The sequence below is a fragment of the Myotis brandtii genome, unplaced genomic scaffold, assembly GCF_000412655.1.
Source record: "Myotis brandtii unplaced genomic scaffold, ASM41265v1 scaffold244, whole genome shotgun sequence".
Classification (NCBI taxonomy): Eukaryota; Metazoa; Chordata; class Mammalia; order Chiroptera; family Vespertilionidae; genus Myotis; species Myotis brandtii.
In genome coordinates this window covers 1,617,879-1,626,543 of record NW_005359225.1, presented here as the reverse complement: position 1 = coordinate 1,626,543, position 8,665 = coordinate 1,617,879, and the positions used below count along the sequence as shown (strand labels likewise).

The window sequence follows — 8,665 nt, the reverse complement described above, 5'->3', positions numbered from 1 at the left end:
CGTGTTAGTGATTTATTTAGACTCAAGCTCATCCCGCCGCCTGGCGGGTGACAGACCCTCCCCACCCTCTTCTCCTCACCCTGTCCCTGGGGCTGTTTTCATCTCCAGCCTCCAGCACGCAGGCCTGGCCCTGCTCCAGGCCGCTCCAGATGTCGGGGGCTCTGCTGGACATTGCAGGCTTTCCGGGGACCCCAGAATCTTATTTCTGGGGGCCCTAGCCAACCCCCTAATAATCTGTGGACCCTGGTCCTCAATCCTGCTGGGCCCCTCCTTCCCAACTAAGGAGGTGACAGGTGACGTTAAGAGGAAGAGGCAGCCTCTGGACCCTTCAACACAGTCTTCCCATTGAGCAGACGGATAGTTGAGGCCAAGAGAGGGGAGGCGATGGGGAGGCCCCCGCCCTGGATCTGACAAGAAGGCCTTTAAGATCAATGGGGAACCCCTCACACAAGATGTCATCTAAACCTCACCTAAACTCTCTCACCAAGAAAGGGTTACTGTCCCCTGAGGTGGAAGTGGCCCACAGAGCACCAGGCCAGAGCACGGGCTCCATCTGTCTTTCCCGTCTCTCTCTGTCTCGTCCGGGTGGGGCCTCCAGCTCCCAGGCCTGTTCATCGCTGTGTGACCAGGACTCTGTCCCACCCACTAGAAGTGTGTGTCATGAGCACTCACGCTGCCCTTTGGGGATGGGGCAGGTATCCCTGTTCCAGGGCCTCCTCACCATGCTGGTGAGCACTGTGGGGTGGTGTCCACCCTGCCCTGGGCCCCTCAGCACCCCCACCAGACCAGGTGAGCATGAGGAGGGAGCAGGCCCGTTCTCCTATACTGATGGCGAATTTTGAGCTCGGCGTGTCAGCATTTTGCAAAACCCTAACTTAACTCTGGTGCCGTGTCACATATAGAAATTTTTTGATATTTGCAACCATAGTAAAACAAAGACTGATATTTTTGATGTTTATTTTATATATTTAAATGCCATTTAACAAAGAAAAATCAACCAAAAAAATGAGTTCGCGTGTCACCTCTGACACGCGTGTCATAGGTTCGCCATCACTGTCCTATACAGCCCACAGCAAAGAGCACCCTGGGGTGGGAGCCCTTTGTTCATGGCCTGGGAGATACGCTCACCACTGGTTCTAGATCCTGAGAGCCATGATCCCGTGTTTCCTGCTCTCAACCAGTTCCCCTCGTTGTCTCCCTCCCTCCGACCTCCTCAAGGTAGGCAGAGGACAGGAACCATTGCACAGATAGCAAAACCGAGGCTCACAGGTTGCAGAGACTGGCTGCTACATGACCCTGGGCCAGTCGCTTACCCTCTGTGGGTCAGTTTCTCCATCTGAGGGGAAGGGAGATGAGATACCTTCCAGGGCCCTCTCTCCCCAGGCAGCCACATGCCACCTGACCTCCTCCCTCCAGTGCCCAGCGTGAGGCCAGTGCAGATGACAGGGACATGCAGGCGAGCACCTGCTTTGTGCAAGCGATCAATCAGTGTTGGCTGTGATTAATCATTGACCCCCTCAGGGCCATGGTTCCTCTTCATAGGGCGGGATTCCTGATTTAGGCCTCAAGGGGTTGCTGTGACCAGTCTCTTAGCAAGATCCCTGCAGGGAACATGACCTATATGTGTCAGCTCTCTTTCCCCTCCATTTGCTACATCTGGGAAATAAAGGCTGAAACCCTGCTCACCCACTGTCTAAAGATCTATAACATGGGATGTGAAAGTGGTAAGGAATGAAAAATGAAATCAGTATAGGCCCAGATCCTAATTTACATATGACTTTTCAGGTAAGGCCCAGAGAAGGATAGTTACTTGCTCAAAGTCACACAGCAGTTAGAGCTGGTTTTAGGTTGCAAAGTCAGTTCTTCTGACTCCAGCTCTTCCTCAGAGGGGTCCTCAAGGGCTGGGCAGAGAGAAGTACCTAGAAATGTTTCTTGGATGAGGGTCGAATAGTCACAGGGTGGGATCATGGAGGCTCTGAAATCTGGATATGATCTGGCAAGTAGCAGGGTGCCCTGGGGGATTTGAGCATTTGGAGGAAGCTATCTGTCGACCTTCCCAAAGCAACCCTGGGAGAGGGTGAAGGTGAGAGGGCCCCAAGGATTTGTGCTGGCTGGAAGCCCTGGGGCAGCCTGGGGACCATGATGTCGTCAAGGCTCATCCTGCTCCACAAAACACAGCCCTAACCCCGGCTTGGCAGGGTCCTTCCTGCTCTGCCCACTAACACCCCTTCCTGACCCCTCCCTAGCAACTGCAGGTCTGGATGTGGCTGCTGTCAGGGGACATCAAGGTCAAGGTTCCCGTGAGCAGATATCACAAAGGCCAGGTATAGGCCAGGTCACGTGACAACAGGGCTGGGCAGGGCCTAGGAATGAAGTCAAGTAACACTCCTCATTGGGGACCCCAGGCCGGCCGTGCCCAGGCTAACGCCCAGCTTCCCACCCCCTGGGTGGCCCAGAACAGCATAAACAGGTACTCCGGGGCCAATTACTTGCACGATGGTGACTTCCTCTGGCCGGGCTTGGGAAGTGGTGGGGACCCGGGCACCTGTCTGCCATCGTCTGCAGGTCTGGGATGTAGATGAGGCAGAACGGGGCTGCTGAGCCTCTCCCTCCAACCATCCCTCAGGGCTTCTTCGAATGTTAATCTGTCAAACTAGGGGGATACGAGGGAGTAAGAGTCACCGGCTGGAAACACAGGCGCATGCCTGTTATTTCAGGTGCCTGTGGGGGGGGGGGGGAGCCCGCCCGAGGCCTTGGGGCAGCGGGAGATGCTAGCTGCCTGGACAGGCACTGCAGGCTTCCTGGAGGTATGAAGGGCCCCTAGAGGGGTGGGGGGCACGTTGGGCAAAGGGTGCTGGGGCCCAGCAGGTCAGCTCTTGTGAGGCTCAGCACCCACATACATTGAGCCCCTGTCCCCAGCACTTGGCACGCTGGTGCCATCCTCAGCAGGCCCCCCTCCCTGGAGGGAAGACTCCTGCTCCTCACACCTCGTGCTCTCTGAGTCAGTCTCAGGTGGATGTGGCAGGTTTGGGGAGGCTGGAGTCTTGCTCATGTTTTCCAGAACCTTTTCAGACCCTCCCCGCCTGGGCTGGGTGTCGGGATCCAGAGGAGGACTGACCCAGCCCTCACCTCTAGGCGCCCCCAGCCTGGGGTCACAGAGAGCCAGATGCTCCCTGCGGGCCTGTACTGGTGGGATTCCTCGCGGGTCCCCAGAGCCTGACAAAGGGCTTGTTAAGGGAGGCAAAGCCTGCTGACTGCCTCTTCCCATGTTTTTTTTTCTGTTGTTTTTTTTTAATCCTCACCAGAGGATATTTTCTTCATTAATTTTTAGAGAGGGTGAAAGGTAGGGAGGAGGAGGGGAGAGAGAGAAACTTCGATGTGAGAGAGACACATCAACTGGTCGCCTCCCTCACGTGCCCTGACATGAGGGTGCGGGGAGGACAGGGAGCGAACCCACAAGCTAGGTACGTGCCCTTGACCGGGAATTGACTCGTGACCCCTCCGTCCTGGGGCTGACACTCTAACCACTGAGCAACCGGCTAGGGCCGTGGTCAGCAAACCGTGGCTCGCGAGCCACATGCGGCTCTTTGGCCCCTTGAGTGTGGCTCTTCCACAAAATACCACGTGCTGGTGCGCACGTACAGTGCGATTGAAACTTCGTGGCCCATGCACAGAAGTCGGTATTTTGTGGAAGAGCCACACTGAAGGGGCCAAAGAGCCGCGGTTTGCCGAGCCGCGGTTTGCCGACCACTGGGCTAGGGCATCCTTCCCCCATGATTTTAAGGCCCCTCCAGCTGCAAACGCATTCCCTGGAGCTCTGTCCCCCTGGTGTGGGGGGCAGAGGCAGGAGCCCCTCAGGCCTCCCCAGCCCAGCTTTCGGAGTGTGTGTGGGAGAGAAGGCAGACCTGGCGAAGGGCAGCCCGGGGAGAGGACAGAGCAGGGCAGGGCCCAAGGGCTGTCTTCCCAACAAGGATGACTGCTTACAGGAAAAGGGCCGCAGGAGGGGAGGAGGGCAGCTAAAGTGGTCCAGGTGATGAGAGACACATTTCCCCAAATCCCTTTTCCAGGGTGTCAAGACAATGAGTGGCCCACTCTCCAGGCCTCTCCCCCTCCGCCCCCGTACCCTCCACACACACCTGGGTTCTTAGACCCAAAGGGAGGACCCTGGGGACATGAAGTCAGTGGGCAGAGCCTAAGAGGTGGAGCTGGCTGGATGATGACCACCCTCCACGCCTCGTCCCCCTCCACCCCTCCCCAGCTCTCCGTCTTTATTCTTCTCCTTAGTTGGTGGTCGGTTTAGTCACAGAACGTTGTTAGGGGCCCCGAGGGCCAGCTAGGATCCAGTAGACCTTGGCGTGAACCAACTAGAGCTTAGAATCAAAATCAATAACTTGAAACGTGAACTCAAAGCTCAGGTGTGGAGCTCAGCTGGGGGACTGAGAGGCTGGGTCAGGTTGGCAGCCAACAACCCTCCCATGTTTCTGAAACTTTACCAATTCATGCTCCCTTTTGGTAAGCTATGCAACCTCACCCCATCTTTTAATATTATTCGAAATTCAAAATGAATTCAGTCCTGTGGCTAAATGTAAATGAGAGCAGTGGGGCTTAGCTGTGCCCCCATTTTATTTTTTTATTTTATTTTTTAAAATATATTTTTATTGATTTCAGAGAGAAAGGGAGAGGAAGAGAGAGAAAAACATCAGTGATGAGAGAGAATTATTGATCGGCCGCCTCCAGCACACCACCCACTTGGGATCGAGCCTGTAACCCAGGCATGTGCCCTTGACTAGATTCGAACCTGGGATCCTTCAGTCTGCAGGCCGACGCTCTATCCACTGAGCCAAACTGGCTACTGCTGTACCTCCATTTGAATAGGACCATTCTGCCCTCCCCATCTTCAGCAATTCACTGCAGACCTCAGACACACAGCACACAAGGGCTCCAATGTCCCTTCTCCTCATGGGGAGGGGACCTGCAGGAGGCCAGCCCTCCAGGCCACACGGTATTGGACGGGTCAGCCCTTTAGATCCTTGGGCCGGTTCAAGTCAAACTCTCCTCTGTAGGGTAAACCCAATCACTCGCACTTTAGTGTGAAATGGCAGCAAATGGATGCCCATCATTATCCACATCCTGATCTCTTTTGTGGCTTTTTTTTTTTTTTTTTGGAAGAAGGATGACTTGGAGGCCCAGAGAATTCCAAGGTTACCCAAGGTGAGGGTGGCTGTCCTCTCAAGGTCAGGTCTACAGTCCGTTCTCAAACACGACGGAGGGAGAATCACCGGGGACCCTTGTTAAAACGCAGACTGCAGTACACACCCCACCCCACCCCACTGTATTTTAAACAGACTCTGACACGAAGCTGTGTGTGTGTGTGTTCGTGTGCGCACGTGCACTGTGCGGGGGTCTTTCAGCTCAGGCATCACCTCCACTAAGCACGGCACCCCGGGCTTTGTGGGCGTCTCACACGGGGTTGGCATGCCCACAGTCATGGCGATGACGCAAAGAATTGCACAACTTGCACCGTGTCACCGTTTGGCACTTCTTCGTTTCTTGTATGTGCGAGGCTGAGGGGAATCATTACAGTTCTGGGGAGCTCCGTGAAGCTGTGTTGACTGCATGGATGAAGGAAGCCGTGGGGCCAGACTCCCCTGCACGGGGGCCTGTGGGCTCCTGCTGGCAGCCCTTACCACTCTGACCATGTGAGGGCTGGGCGCCCCTGAGTCAGCCCCGCCCGCCACGGGTGGGTGAGGCAGAAGCACCACTGGAGGCCTGGCTGTGGGTCTCCTTCCCACCGGCCTCCCCTGGTCAATTCACTGAGAAGAGACGAGGTGAGACGTCCGGCCCGCCCTGGGAACCCCACGGGAGCCCCATTCTTTACTGGAAACAGTGAGGGATGCATTCTTGGCGGCTTCAGTCGGTGCAAATCAGAGACATGGTTGAGGCTCAAGTCTGGTTTTGATCAATTTCAACTGAATAGACGGCTTGTTAAATCTGAGCTGAAGAGGCCTCCTTTCTGGACCCCTCGCCAGCCCTCCCCTCCCCACTGCAGAGCTGGAAGGCCTCCTGGAGAGCAGCGAGTCCAGTCCGCCCGTTTTACAGGTGGGGAGGTGGAGGCCAAGGCCACTGAGGCTGCGGTGGATCTGGGAGGGCCAACTCGGGCCAGGGGACTGTGGTTCTGGAGCCCCGCCACCCCCCAGCTGAGCAGATCTGGTTCAAGGGCCCCCTTTCCTGCTCCCAGGGGCTGCGGTGGATCTGGGAGGGCCAACTCGGGCCAGGGTACTGTGGTTCTGGAGCCCCGCCACCCCCCCAGCTGAGCAGATCCGGTTCAAGGGCCCCCTTTCCTGCTCCCAGTTTTCCAGTATCTCTGCCCATTCAATCTGGATACTTCTCCTAGGTGTCTCTGGATACACTCTCTCCTTTGTGGTTGAAGATGGGCAACTGGAGACTCAGACAGAGGAGACCCCTGGGCATTGGGGTCCTCATCTGTGAAATGCATTGTGAGGACATGGGTACCCAGTTCAGTGAGGAGGGCTGGGGCCCTGCCCACGCTGATGCCCAGCGGGTGCTGTTTGCTGGACTGGAATCTGCCTTCCTGCAACCCAATCCTCAGGCATCTCTCAGCCCTACCTCCTTGAGGCCTGAGCCACCAGCTGGGATCAGCAAGGTCATCCTCAAGGCCCTTTGATCTGCTGCCAGCTCCAGTGGCTGGAGCCTGGGCTGTTGGCCCTGGCAGTGATGGATGTGCCTGCCTGGCGTCCCGCTGGGAAGCACATGTCCCCTCATGCAGGTCCTGGGGCCTCTGCCTGGCCCTGGAAGCCCCCAGCTCCCACCCCCACGGCTCCCTTGCTCACACCCAGTCCTTTTGTCACCTTAGCCCAGCGGTTCTCAACCTGTGGGTCGCGACCCCTTCGGCGGTCGAACGACCCTTTCACAGGGGTCGCCTAAGACCATCCTGCATATCAGATATTTACATTACGATTCATAACAGTAGCAACATGACAGTTATGAAGTAGCAATGAAAATAATTTTATGGTTGGGTCACAACATGAGGAACTGTATTTAAAGGGCCAGAAGGTTGAGAACCACTGCCTTAGCCCGTTTCTCTCCTCCAACCACCTCCAGCCTTTGCTCCCACTGTCTCCTCCTCCTGCGGAGCTGCCAAGCCAGAGTCAAGGTCACAGCTCCTGGTCGAGTTCACAGGGCGTTCACGGGTGGCCCCTTAGTTCATCCCCACCACAACCACAGTGTGTGAGGCTGGCCACTGTGGCGGTCCCCATTTCACAGACGAAGCCCTAAGGCTCTGAGGGGCAGAGTCCGTGGCTGTCTCTGATGAACAGGGATCGGGGCTGCGGGGCTTGGCCAAGAGGGTACTAGAGGCTCAGAAAGTCCTGGACTAAGGGGGCTGGAAGGAGCCTGGGGAAGCGGTTGCGTTTAATCCAAACTCCAGAGGAATTCTCAACTCAGGGGGCCACTGACACGCAGCATCTCGAACAGAGAAACACCTTGGCTGGCAAGACTCCCCACTGACTCCCCAGCGTCTCTGGCCCCTGCTGGGATGAAGGACGCCGTGGGGCGGCAGCCTCTGCTGTGTGGGCAGCTCTGACTGGAAGGATGTCTTTCCTCCTACAGAGCCGAGTGCCCGGCACCTCCCATGGCCCCTTAGAGTCTGGAGACAGCGGCCAAGGCACCCTGGGTCCCCCTCCTTACAGGCAGGGAACACAGAGTAGGGTGGGTGTGGGGCAGAGAGGCCCAACTCAGGTCACAAGGGCTGGGCAGGAAGTCCAGCTCCCGCTGCCACTGATGTGTGGCCCCCACTAAGTCCCTGCCCCAATCTGAGCCCCGGTTCCCCATCTGGAAATGGGAGAAGACAGCTGAGGGGCTGACAGGCTCCTGGCTCATTCCATGCGGCCACCGTGAGGGGCTGTGGGAACTTCAGGTGACCTTTGGCTGCCCTCACCTCCCGGGGGGTTGCTTCACCAGCGGCTCCTTCCAAGCACTGATTAACAGCTGGGGTGCACCTGGCGGGCAGATGTCGGTTCCTCATCACCCCTGCTGATCCTGCGTGTGCACGCGCACAAGTTTGCCTCTGTGTGCGTGTGTGTGGATGTGTGCACACACAGATATGTGGGCGCACTGGGGAGTGGGGGAAACACCAATGGGGGACAGGGCTGGCATTGCCAGGGTTCATGGTGGGACCCTGGGAGGTCCCTACCTAGTCTGCATCGGGGCCCCCCTGGCCCTGAGCACTGCCAGTCGGAATAGGACCTCAGAGCGGGTAGGGGCTGTGGTGAGCCTGAATGCCCCCTCTCTCCTGGCCTGGGGGTGGCCAGCAGAGAGTCAGACTTCCACAGATGAGCATGAGGCTGTCTTGGGGGGACTTGGGAATGAGGGGCACTTGCTGAGAGCTAAGGGAGCCTGATGTCAGGGTTGGGCAGTGGGTTGGGCAGAGGGATGGGCAGAGAGGTGCAGCATGGTCCAGGCCCTTGCCCACACTCTGCCCCTGAGTCTGGTTTGGGGTGCAGGGAGAGGGCACTGTCTCCCCTGAGGGTCAGCACAGACTATCTCAGTGATCCCGGGAGTCAGTTCAACAGACGAGGAACCAGGAACCGGGGAAGCCAAGGACCCTGCCCCCTGCACCCCCCCCCCACACCCCCCCCCCACACCC

The 8,665-nt window shown here is 57.3% G+C and overlaps 1 long non-coding RNA gene across 1 annotated transcript in view; it reads right to left on the bottom strand.

The window, feature by feature from the left end:
- Positions 1–3,329: 3,329 nt before the first annotated feature.
- The window catches only part of LOC106726244, a 15,265-nt gene continuing 9,929 nt past the window's right edge, over positions 3,330–8,665 (bottom strand). The window contains exon 3 of the long non-coding RNA XR_001362269.1: positions 3,330–3,418. This is a non-coding gene — a long non-coding RNA (uncharacterized LOC106726244). The remainder of the gene's footprint in view (positions 3,419–8,665) is intronic.